Below are 12,879 nucleotides of genomic sequence, written 5' to 3' on the forward strand. Positions count from 1 at the left end.
GCCCTGATCGTCATTTTCGCGATTGGGGTTTTTTTTCCGGAAAAGACTACTGAGCTGTCTACACTGGCCCTTTTCCGGAACAGTGTTCCGGAATAAGGACTTATGCCCGAGCGGGAGCAGAATAGTTTTTCCGGAATAGTGACTGATTTTGTACAGTAGAGCATCGTTGCTTTTCCGGAAATTCAAGGGCCAGTGTAGACAGCTCACAGCTTATTCCGGAAAAGCGGCTGATTTTCCGGAATAAGTGGCCCAGTATAGACACAGCCGAGATGTAAATTAGAAATTAGAAAAAGTCTTTCCAGCTATAAGGGAAGCAAAGGACTGAAACAGGCTTCCAAAGGAGGTCATGGAATCCCCGTCACTGAAAGTTTTAAAGACCAGGTTGGACAACCATCTGTCAGAGATGGCTTAGGAGTGTTTCATCCTGCAGGACATGATAAGGGGCTGGACCTCTTTTTAGGTCCCTTCCAGCCCTACATTCCTGTGACTCTATGATTCTGTCATTGGTTTACTACCTGTGCAAAGCAACCAATTTCCATTACCTGAAATCCACGATGCAAAGGCAAAAGGAATTAAATATTTGGAAAAACTATAGAAGCAAAATGTTTCATATTGACTATGTGGTAGTAATGAAGTTTTGCCCTGACCCCAAAATAGCCATCATCTCTCTTTACTATAAATTAGATTGAAGCCAGAGATGGGCTGCCCTCAGCCTGATGGCCACCCTGATGTCCACCCTTATTTCTAGAGGAGTTGAAGCCCGGCTGCTCTCAGGGGATATGGTGGCTTCTTACTCATAGGAGGGCCAGACATGGGGTCACTGGGAATGAGGTTTAAGGAAACCAGACGGGAAGCTATGGGGCATGGGGTGGCTGCAGGGAATGGAGACAGGCTGAAGGACTGCGCAGGGAATGTGGTATGGCAGAGAGGAAGGAGGTACTGGGGTGGAGGCTATTAGGCCAAAGAGAGGGAAATATAGGGGGCAAATGAACATAATAGAGGCCAAGTAGGGGACAGGAAATGGGGGATCATAGAGGCTAAATATGAGTAAGGCAGCTGCTTATTCTGCCTAGCTGGAGAGGGAAAAGATGGTGGCTCCCCTCACCTGAAGAGATAGCAGAGTATGGGTGGAGCCTTTTCCAAGTAATGAGCAGGGTGGGTTATATGTGGGGGAGGGGGGGAAGGAGGAAGGGGGCAGGAAATAGTTAATTAGAGTCTCCATGCAACATAAAGTTGATAGAGAAGTTGCAAATTGTTTTTAAGTACCTATTGTTTGTTTTTTTATGTCATTAGGAAGTGGAATGTAGCGGGCCGTCCAGCCAATGTCTTTATTCATACCTATGGGCTACGTCTACACTGGCCCCTTTTCCGGAAGGGGCATGTAAATTTCACTAGTCGTCGTAGGGAAATCCGCGGGGGATTTAAATATCCCCCGCGGCATTTAAATAAAAATGTCCGCCGCTTTTTTCCGGCTTTTAAAAAAGCCGGAAAAGAGCGTCTAGACTGGCCCCGATCCTCCGGAAAAAGTGCCCTTTTCCGGAGGCTCTTATTCCTACTTTGAAGTAGGAATAAGAGCCTCTGGAAAAGGGCACTTTTTCCGGAGGATCGGGGCCAGTCTAGACGCTCTTTTCCGGCTTTTTTAAAAGCCGGAAAAAAGCGGCGGACATTTTTATTTAAATGCCGCGGGGGATATTTAAATCCCCCGCGGATTTCCCTACGACGACTAGTGAAATTTACATGCCCCTTCCGGAAAAGGGGCCAGTGTAGACGTAGCCTTGCTGTACTAATCAAACCTGTAAATTAAGTTAAGTTCCAAGGCTTCCCTATGTATTTGGCTTGTAGAATTGGCCTGAAACAGTACGGTGACTTTGAGATCCATTAATGAGTGCCCAGGGCAAGATAATATGTTCCTCAACAGGTTTCTCTGTGTTACCTTTTCGGATCTCTGATTTTTGTCCATTAATTCTTTCCCATAGAGACTGGCCAGTTTGGCCAATACACATGGCAGAGGGGCATTGCTGGCACAGATCCCATTACTGGATGTGCAGTTAAATGAGCCTCTGATGTAGTGGCTGATGTGGTTGGGTCCTGTGATGATATCACTTGTGTAGTTGTGTAGGCAGAGTTGGCACCCGGGCTGATTGCAAGGGTGGGTTCCTGGATGATTATGATGGAGGTGTGTTGCATGGTTATTGGAAAGAATTTGTTTGAGGTTAGGGGGTTGTCTGTAGGTGAGGATTGGCCTGTCCCAAGGGCTGCGAGAGTGAGGGGTCATTTTCCAGAATAAGTTGTAGATTGTTGATAATGCCTATAATTTGCAACTTCTCTATCAGCTTCATGTAGCATGGATACTCTGATCATCCCCCTTCTCCGTCCCTGCTTCTTAACCCCCCCCCCACCCCTATTTATTTTGAAACTGAACCTTTAATAACTCCAGTCATCTGAAGAAGTGGGTTGTGCCCACGAAAGCTCATGAAACCACCCACAAGTTTTGTTAGTCTTTTAGGTGCTACAAGTCTATTAGTTGTTTTTCAAGTTTTTCCAGTTATAGACTAACTCAGCTATCCCGCTGAAGTTTTCAGTATGGACAAGGTTGTGCCACGTCTGCCAATGAGGAGAGCAAAGAAGGTAACTGCCCTGGGCCCTTTAAATTGCCGCTGGAGCCCTGCACGCTGCGCTCCATGCTCTGGTCAGCGCTGAAGGGCTGGCAGGCAGAAAGTTAGCCCCAACTCTGCCCAAGGCCCCACCTCTTCTGGAACCACAGAGCTACCCCTCCCCCCCACACACACACCTGGACCAGGGGACTGGCAATTGTATCGGCCTCCTTGGGTGGTGTACACTTGGTCTCACCCATGCCCATGCCTCCTGGACTCATTTGGAAAGGCCACTGTTTGACTTCACTTCACCTAGCATAACCATTGTGCTCTCAGAACACACGAGCATGGAAGGCGCCTACTCCTGGAACAGGGACACACATGGAGAAATGGCTATTCAATGCACCCTCTCTGCCCCTCCCCTCCCTACCGCATAACGCCACATGGCAAGTCACTACGTGGCCCTGAGTATTATTCAAGTTTTCATTCAATGAGGGAAGCTCCCTTGATGACCATTTACAGGAGAGTTTTAGAGGCAATGAGGCTGGCTCCATTCTGGAACAACTCAACAGCTTTCTCTGCAGACTCTCTGTGGGACTATGCAACATGCAGACCTTAAAAGCAGCCGTGCTAATGAAAGGAAATGTTTCTTTCTTCTTTCTTAAAAAAAAAAACTTTTTATTAAAGGAAAGTTACAATTAAACAGTAGCATAGCGCTTGGCACGTTCCATTTTCAGAATCTGATTAATATCCAAAGAACCTGACTAAAGATTCTGGTTTGCTGGCTGCAAAGCCTCCTGTCAATACACCACAGAAGATGTCTACATTTCTAAATATCTCACCTCCTTTTGGTGCTTTTCTTGGCCTTGCACGTCTATGAAAGTTTTTCCTTTACAAGGATAGTCAATATTTTACTACACCACAATAACACAGGAGGATGGGTCACATATTTCCAATAATGGGCAATGCAATGTGTAGCTGCTAACAATAAAAAGAAATTAAATGGACGTCCTGATTAAAATGTATCTCCTTTACTGGAGCATTAAGTAAGCAGGTCAGGGGATTTCTAGGAAGCCAGCATTTTGTCATAAGATGAATCTCTTTAATAATTTTCACCCTATAGGGTCTAATTCCTGGACCCAACTACCAAATGCTTTCTGTCGGAGACATGTAACAGGACCTGGAAAATGTAGTGGGGATCTACACTATTAGCTGCCCAAAAGAAAAATCAGCTATTTCTGCACAATACTAGTTGAACCGCGGTCTCCACATCCAGCCCACTGTCCCCTCTGCCGCCTCCCAGATTTATACAGCGTGCTGAATTGGAAAAGCTGGAGGGCAGGATGCTGGTGCAAACCGCATTGGGAGAGGAAATATTATGAAGTCTTTTGCATGATGGAACGTCAATCAAAAGTTCCTTCTACAGCAAAATAGCTCTGCATGCCAAGTGAGACCCAGAAAAGAAAATGGCTTTACCACAATGTGGGGGATTAATCCTACCATGACCCAAAGAAGCAGAAATGTGATGTTTAACCATAGCCAACCACAAGACAGAATAATGAGAGAGCATTTCCCTGCAATCCCTGGCTTAGCTTTGTTTATTTTTGGTAGTGCTGGTGGTGATTTATTCATCATACAGCATAGGGCTTAAATTTAAATAATGTCTAGAGTGCTCAACTTCAGGTATGCTAGCATGCTGTAACAATTGTAAACAAATTAAAGCTGGGCTAAGAGCCCAGCGAAACCAGCTAATAAACATAACCAGAGCAAAAGAAAATTAGTCCAAAACATCTGTACGGTGCATGAGATGGGGAGAAAGGGGCCCCACAATGGTCAAACTTGTTATGACCTGAATAGAAAGTCTCAGAGGGGTAGCTATATTACTCTGTTACTTTAAAAACAAGTAGTCCTGTGGCACCTTAGAAACTACCACAAATAATATATAGTATCATGAGCTTTCAGGAGTAAAACCCACTTTTCACTCACTCAAACTCATGAAGAAGAAGCAGAACCATGACCCAATCTCTAATGTAGTTTTGCTAATCTCTAAGGGTAGGTCTACACTAGCTCGTTAGTTCGAGCTAGGTAGGATAATTAGGGGAAGCGGAGTTGCAAATGAAGCCCGGGATTTAAATATCCCAGGCTTCATTTGCATGTTCCCGGGCACCGCCGTTTTTAAATCCCCCTTAGTCCGAACACTGTAAAGATCCTAATTTGAACTACCATTACTCCTCATTTCACAAGATGCAAATCAAGCGCAGGATATTTAAATCCTGGGCTTGATTTGGAATTCCAAATGCCTACATTTGCAGCCCTAGTTTGAATTAGGCTGCAAGTGTAGACATACCCTAACGTAGTTTCTGAATAGAAAGGTTTTCTTATTTGTATTACAATAGCCCCAGTATAGTGCCAACTGAAATCAGGGCCTCATTGCAAAAAACACTGTACAATCATATAGTAAAATACAGTCTCCGCCCCAAAGAATTATAAGTTAATTAGAAGAGACAAAGAGTGAGAGGTAAAGTGACTTGCCCATGGTTAAACAGCTGGTCAGTGGCAAAGCTAGGACTGAAATTGAAGTGTCCCAACTCGTCCTACTCCAGTGGCCTCTTCACAGACCTACACAGGATCCCAAATCTGTGGGGAAATAAACCCTGCTCTCTCAGGCCAGTGCCTTTACTACAGATACCCCAAGCCTTAAAAGTCAACTCAGGGACTGCTGGGGAAATCCTCAGGATCAAAGTATAATGGTGATGGGAGAGGCAAACCCATCCCTGATGTAATGCCAAATCAGTTACATACGAAAAGAATGTGTCCCATGATCTCTGCTAGACCAGCCCAGAGCCAGACTCCATTGCCTTGGAAAGACAGGAAGAAGCAGTACTCAGGCAAGAACCTCAGGCCTACCTAATTAAAACCTTTATATAATACTGGCGTGGGGGGAGGTGTAAATATTCTGTTCTCTGCATGCAGAATGCAAAATCCCTTTCTCACATGCAGCTCAGGTTTTTTTTCCTAGAGCATCTTGAACAGATAATCAGAGCGTGCTGACATTCAGCAGTAATCAATTAGCACCTACTTTAGATTAAATTGAGAATATGTAAATTGGGCTCATCAGGCAGCACAGTCAACATCTCAGAGAGATTCACCATGCTCTGAACATGCAAATAGATAAAATGTAGAAAGTTGTTCCAAATCCTACTCTAAACTGGGAGAATTGGTTGGTCTACACCAGCAACAGTAAAGGAGTTTTTAATCTTATGTTTACCTTATTTGTTAATGTCTGGTCAATACCCACAATTATTCTACCACCCTGAGACACAGTACTTCATTGGATTAAAGCTACCAGTGCAGTGGCAATCAAAAAAGCAAACAGAATGTTAGGAATCATTAAAAAAGGGATAGAGCATAAGACAGAGGACATCTTATTGCCGCTATATAAAACCATGTTACGCCCACAGTTCGATAACTGCGTATAGATGTGGTCACCTCATCTCAAAAAACATATACAGGCAGTCCCCGGGTTACGTACAAGATAGGGACTGTAGGTTTGTTCTTAAGTTGAATCTGCATGTAAGTCGGAACTGGCGTCAGCCGCTGCTGAAACTGATCAGTTTCAACCGCGGCTGAATCTGGACGCCAGTTCTGACTTACATACAGATTCAACTTAAGAAACCCAGGCGTCCCCAAGTCAGCTGCTGCTGAAACTGATCTGCGGCTGATTCCAGGAAGCCTGGGGCAGAGCAACTCTGGGGCTGACTTGGGGACGCCTGGGGCAGAGCAGCTGGGGTGCTGCTGGGTTGCTCCAGTAGCGTGGCTCCTCGGCGCTACTGGAGCAACCCAGCAGCACCCCAGCTGCTCTGCCCCAGGCGTCCTGATTCAGCCGCTGCTGAAACTGACCAGCAGTGGCTGAATCAGGACACCTGGGGCAGAGCAGCTGGGGTGCTGCCGGGTTGGTCCGGAGCGGCACTGCGGGACCAACCCGGCAGCCCCCAGCTGCTCTACCCCAGGGGTAGGCAAGAAAAGCCTGGTCTGCTGGGGGGGGGGGCACTAGCTGCACCCCCCCCCCCCCAGCAGACCAGGGAGACGGGGGTGGCGGGACCGCCCAAGTCCTCCACGGCTTTGCTCCATCTCCCTGGTCTGCTGACCTGGGAGACGTGGAGCAAAGCTGCAGAGCACGCGGGCAGCGGGACAGTCCAGGCGCGCCGTGGCTGTCCCACTGCTGGCGTGCTCCGAGGCTTTGCTCCCCATCTCCCTGGTCTGCTGGCCCGCAGCGGGACAGCCCAAGCCCGCCTGGTCTGCAGGGAGACGGGGAGCAGCTTTTCTTGCCCCGGAGGATGGGGGCGGCGGACCGCGGCGCATCTGGGCGTCCCGCCACTCCCGTCCTCCGGGGCGAGAAAAGCCCCGTTCGTAACTGCGGATCCGACATAAGTCGGATCCACGTAACTCGGGGACTGCCTCTATATTGGCATTGGAAAAGATTCAGAAAAGGGCAACAAAAATGATTAGGGGTTTGGAATGGGTCCCATATAAGGAGAGATTAAAAAGACTGGGACTTTTTAGATTAGAAAAGAGGAGGCTAAGGAGGGATATGGTAGAGGTCTATAAAATCATGACTGGTGTGCAAAAAGTGAATAAGGAAAAGTTATTTACTTGTTCCCATAACGTAAGAACTAGGGGGTCACCAAATGAAATTAATAGGTAGCAGGATTAAAACAAATAAAGGGAAGCTTTCCTTCACACAGTGTACGGTTGGCCTGAGGAACTCCTTGCCAGAGGAGGTCGTGAAGACCATGACTTTAACAGGGTTCAAGATAGAACTAGATAAATTCATGGCGGTTAGGTCCATCAATGGCTATTAGCCAGGATGGGTAGGAATGGTGTCCCTAGCCTCTTTCAGAGGCTGGGAATGCGTGGCGGGAGAGGGATTGCTTGATGATTCCCTGTTCTTTTCACTCTCTCTGGGCACCTGGCATTGGCCACTGACAGAAGACAGGATACTGGGCTAGATGGATCTTTTGTTTGACCTAGCATGGCCAGTCTGATGTTCCTATGTTACTTTGGAATGTAATCTAATAAACACACCATTTAGACTTCCCACTTTTTATCTACCTTAAGAGTGAGTGTGTGTGTGGGTGGGGGGGGGGGGGGGGGGGAGATGTACAGGAAGGGGGTGGAGAGGAGCAAGTAAGGAGCTGGGCCTCAAGGGGAAGAGACAGCATGAGGGTGGGACCTCTTGGAAAAGGGGAGAAGAGGGTATGTGGGGCCACACCTTGGTTCCTAGAACTCCTCCCCCCACCTCCACACTTGTAGGGAGCTCCTGACATTCCTCTCTCAAACCTACCACATTTGGACGAACTATATTTCTGAGACAGAACAGTAGGGTGGGTTTTTTAAGGTAAATATTAGAGGTGTGTAAAAATCCAAAGCTAAGTTTTCTAAGAAGTGGTAGTCCATGTTGCAAACACTCACAATTTTATTGCAAATCTAGTGATACTTATTGTTTTTTCTTGAAGTCCAAGCTCTTGGAATCATTTCAGCACATAATATTAGTTTTCATTAAAAAAAAGTTTCTAGTCCTTCTGGTTGTGGAGAAAAATCTTGAAAAGGTGATTTCTAAGGGCCCAAGAACCAGAAATCCAAATAAAATAAAATAAAATAAATCCCTAAAAAAAAAAAAGAACAAATGTTGTAAGCCAGTGTCAATTTTGAGGAGCCCAAGATTAATGGATTTTGAATTTTTTGTGGCTAGCAATATTGAATGCTAAGTTTTTGCATATCATTCTGAACTAACAAAAAGTGTACTGTAATGTTCAAGAAATGTCTCCATAATTTTCTTTTTGTTTTTAAATGAAAGCATGGCTGTTCTTATTCAAACACATTCTACTTTGGTAACTCATCAAGCATTAGCAAAAATCATTCTCCAAAGTCAGTTTAAGAATGTTCACCTTTTAAACTAATATTTACATAAAATCTGCCAAATGTTGCTTTCTCTAGCATAACAATATACATCAGACAGATTACATTTGTACCATGATTTGTTTTATTGGTGAGTGAGCAAGAAACAAATCAGTTAGATATTAGTGTGGCTATGCAATATTAACATTAAGGGTCAGAGCCACTAACAGTTTAGATATTTTATGATTGTTCTATGATAGCTACTTTTGTCTGACAAAACCCTGTTTGGTTGCTGCTTGGTCCTTTCCCTTTGTCGAAGTCCCAGAATGGGATTTATATGCTAATTGCTACCAGGATATGCTAATTAGACTTCATTTCCATTTCTTAAAGAGATAAGCACTGTTTTGTGCCAACCCAATCGTTAAAATGTCCCACCTTTGCGGCAACCTCTCAATCTGCCACACATATGCACATGATAAAGAATGTATTTAAGTTTTGCAATAAATCAGAGTTTTCAGGATTCAATAGTCTTCCTGAAAAGATGAAATGCTTTCCTTGTATGTTAACCAACAGACAGGGCAACCAGATACCCCTGGACTTTGGGGATTTTCAAGATCTGGATCTGAATTTTGCTACTTGTGAATAGGATTTATGAAACGGTGTCTGTAATTGAAAAACAAAACAAATACATTTAATCTGTTTGTCCTTGTACAAATGCTTGCCGTAGTTTGCTGAGAGTAGCAGTCCAAAACAATGCAGCTCACTACTACTAACTGATGCTATTCCGAAATAACAAAGAGCGTGTCTACACAGCAAGCCATTATTTCGAAATAATGTCAAGCTGGAGGACTTCTTACTCTGACTCCTGTAAGCCTCATTTCATGAGGAGTAAGGGAAGTCGAAGGAAGAGTGTTCTTCTGCTTCCTGCTGCATAGACAGCACCAAAAGCTGAATTAAGCTATTCTGACTTCAGCTACACAATTGACGTAGCTTAATTCGACCCTAGCCCTGCTGTGTAGACGTGCCCTATAATGTTATAGCCATGTTTTGGATTATTACTACTGAATACACTACAAGGGAGTTTTTACAAGGGCAAAAGAATCCCAAAGACATTCCAGACTAGAATCTTTTGTGCTCTTTTTCTCTCATCCCATACACCACTGTCTTTCTTCTAGCTAGAGGGCAAAAAATGCACCTGTTTCATGAGACTCAACCATGTCATTCCCCAGCTAACACCTGGTCATGATGGCAAACTGAGCAGCTAAGATCAGAACCTCACCAGATATAAAAGCTCTCCATTACACTCAGTCTATGCAGATTCATTAGAGCTCTGGGGGAAGCAATTAAAAGTTTATCATGCTTGAAGGGGTTGTCAGTCTCCTTAAATTACCTAATGTGATTTCACTGCACCACAATATTGTCAGAATTAGATCCATACTAAAGATGGTTGGGGGGGAAATGCAGCCCCAATCAGCTTTTGAAAAGCACAAGATACCTTTTCAAACGCTAGCTGGAGTATCAAATACTTTCTCGGGGGGACAGAAGGCAGGTGAGACTTGTCAAGAATTTTAGGCTGAACACACGGGGTTCCGGAAAATTCCATGCGATGATGGTAACTTAATGGAATCTCTTTGCAAATAAGTCTCAGGGCCAGATCCTGATTTCATGAGGCTGTAAATCCCCATTTTACAGGTAAGGAACTGAGTAATTCCACTGACGTCAGTGGAACTTGCGATTTATACACTTTAATGCTGTGACCACTGTACAGCTCCTGGGGTGTTCAGACCACTGTTTATCAGGACATTTTCCTTCCTATGAGACATGTCAGGACTTTTCTTGGATTACTTTAAAAATGGCATTCCCCCTGTCTCTCTCCTCCAGCTTATTGCCACATTTTACTCTTTGCAAGAGAAAATTCCAAAGTCAAAGAACCAGGGGAAATAAACAATGCCACTGTCTGAAAAAAAGAAGCAGCCCTGAAATGCTAAATGAAATAAAAGCTGCTTGAGCAGCTATCTGCTAACCGGTGTTCTCTCTTATCTTTTCCATCCATGTGCAGAATGAATTTTTTATGTACACCAAGGCATGTGTGAATGCGCACCACCAGCAGAAACACAAATCTCGCTGTGGGCACTCTGCTAATCAGCTGGGCAGCATTGGAACCAAGTGCACTGCTTACAGGGAACACTGCAGTGCTAGCTAGAGGTGAAAGTAAGCCAGTGTATCCCAGTGCACTGCTTTGAGAAGCAGCCGGCTGGCTGGGCACTCAGCTGCTGTGGGAGGGATGGCATGCTCCCAACCTGGTTCCCAGGGCTTCCTGCAGGTGGCTGGACTAAGCAGCAGTCAGGCAGGCTAACGGGATTGGCTGGGGGCATGTCTGCTCCGTCCAGGACTGCCCAATTCCGAGCCCCCTTCTCCCAGGCACCATTTCTGGAGGATGCGGGGGAGGGGGGAAGGGAGGAAGGGCTGCAATCACACATACTGCGTCACTGCTGCACTTTTCCCTCTTGGCTTCCCCTGACTGTCAGGGAGCAAGGGTAAAATGCAGAGCTTGGGTACGTCTCCACTGCAAGCTTATTTTAGAAGAAGCTATTCTGGAAGTTATCTTCTGGAATAGCTTACTTCGAAATAGAGTGTCCACACTACAGGGAAGCCTCCAAATTAATCCAAGGCAGGCTCCCCTAATGTGGATGTGCTACCTCGATTTAGAGCCCCAGGAGGCGCTTGGGAGGAATAACTCAGAATGGCCTTGGGGAGGAGCTATTTCGACATAGCAGCAGTGGAGCGTCCACACACACCCTCTTCCAAAAGAGCTTTTCTGGAAGAGGCCTTATTCTTCATGGAAAGAGGTTTACCACCGTCGGAAAAAGCCCGCCGTTATTACAATTTTATTTCGAAATCACACAATTGCTGTGTGGATGCTAGTATTGTTTTTCCGGAATAACGGCCGTTATTCTGGAATAATGGTGCAGTGTAGACGCACCCCTGGTGGACCTCCTCTGCCCCTATCCTGGGCAGCCTGGAGTGAGAGGAAAGCAGCACACTGTACACTAGCCCCTCACTCCCTGATTGTCAGGAGAAGGAGAAGAAGAGGTCTGAACTCCATTTGTCAGCATCTCCAGAGGTGTCCAACAGGGTGCTGGATTTTGCTATTTCAAGCAACAGGACACTGGGGCAGCAGCATACCCTTTGGTGATGGTACTGTGAGAAAGAGAGAGACAGACAGACAGACAAAGGAATTGACAGACAGAGGGAACTGACAGCCCCCCCCCCCCCGAGTAAGATAGCCTGTAGCACTATAAGCAGCGCATTAATACCACCAGGGAGTGTCACTGACAGCAGCTGAAGACAGATGCTCATGTGAGATGGAAGGCGAGGGAAAGGGCACACAAGGCAAAAGCATCAATACATAAAAATCAGGGGAAATACGAAGGCTATTTCCTTTCAATAAAATGAAATGGATGGCAGAGCACTCCTGAGCAGCTGATATTTTGGTCCCTTGCCCATCTCTCAGTTCCTCGCTCCTTCTGCTATTACTTATTCTTTAACTCTGTGTCGTCGCTTTTCACCCGAGAGAGCCCAGTGCGACAGGCGGTGTGAAAGAGACGATACAGCGTACAAGTCATATTTTATTGTATTGCATCGTTCAGCATTTTAAAGAGGTAAGTTAATCACTAAACTGCTGTTGGGTGCCTTAAACTACCAGCTGTTCAGTGCTCTGCATTACAAGATTTATCTTTTAGGATTTTTTTTATCAGCTCCCCCCCCACACACACCTTCCATAACACAGACTTGCTAGGAGAATAAGAATATTCTGGGGAGCGGAGGAGGGGATTGAGAGACAAAGCATCTGGCTCTGCTTTGGTCTTCATCACACATCAGATGACTTGATGACAGCCCATCCCTAGAGGGCCTTACAGCTTAATTACCTGGAATGTAGGCTTTTCCCATTTCTAGTCCCTCTATCCGCCCCTAGATTTTATTAGTATTTAGATGAAGCCAAATTATCTGAGGTGCTCTGTCTTCACCAACGCAGAGGCAGAGGAACACATGCAAACTGCACAGTGCCGTTGGAAGCAAATGTCAGAGTGGTGTGTAAATGGTCTAGGCTAAACTCCAAGACACAGCTAGCTCTGACCATGCTGAGCATAAGGGCCCATCTACAATACAGTTACAGCTAGAGGAAATGACCTGGTTACAGTAGGGCAGTCGGGATTTTTAAGGTAGTTTGCAAGTGGCCTAAAAGCCTCGCACAAGTTGGTGTCTGACTTTTGATACAATTTATGGGGGACGAGGGCTGTGCATTCAGGGTTGACCTTTACATTTTCTTTTGAGCCCCTTTCACAGAGTTAACTGTCTCCATCACCACCAGTTTCTCTCCAACGTG

At 45.6% G+C, this 12,879-nt stretch overlaps 1 long non-coding RNA gene across 7 annotated transcripts in view; it reads right to left on the bottom strand.

The window, feature by feature from the left end:
• Nucleotides 1–12,879, bottom strand: part of LOC112547560 (uncharacterized) — a 72,562-nt gene that overhangs the window by 37,514 nt on the left and 22,169 nt on the right. The window lies entirely within an intron of this gene.

This window comes from Pelodiscus sinensis, chromosome 1 (assembly GCF_052426305.1).
Source record: "Pelodiscus sinensis isolate ZL-2025 chromosome 1, ASM5242630v1, whole genome shotgun sequence".
Classification (NCBI taxonomy): Eukaryota; Metazoa; Chordata; order Testudines; family Trionychidae; genus Pelodiscus; species Pelodiscus sinensis.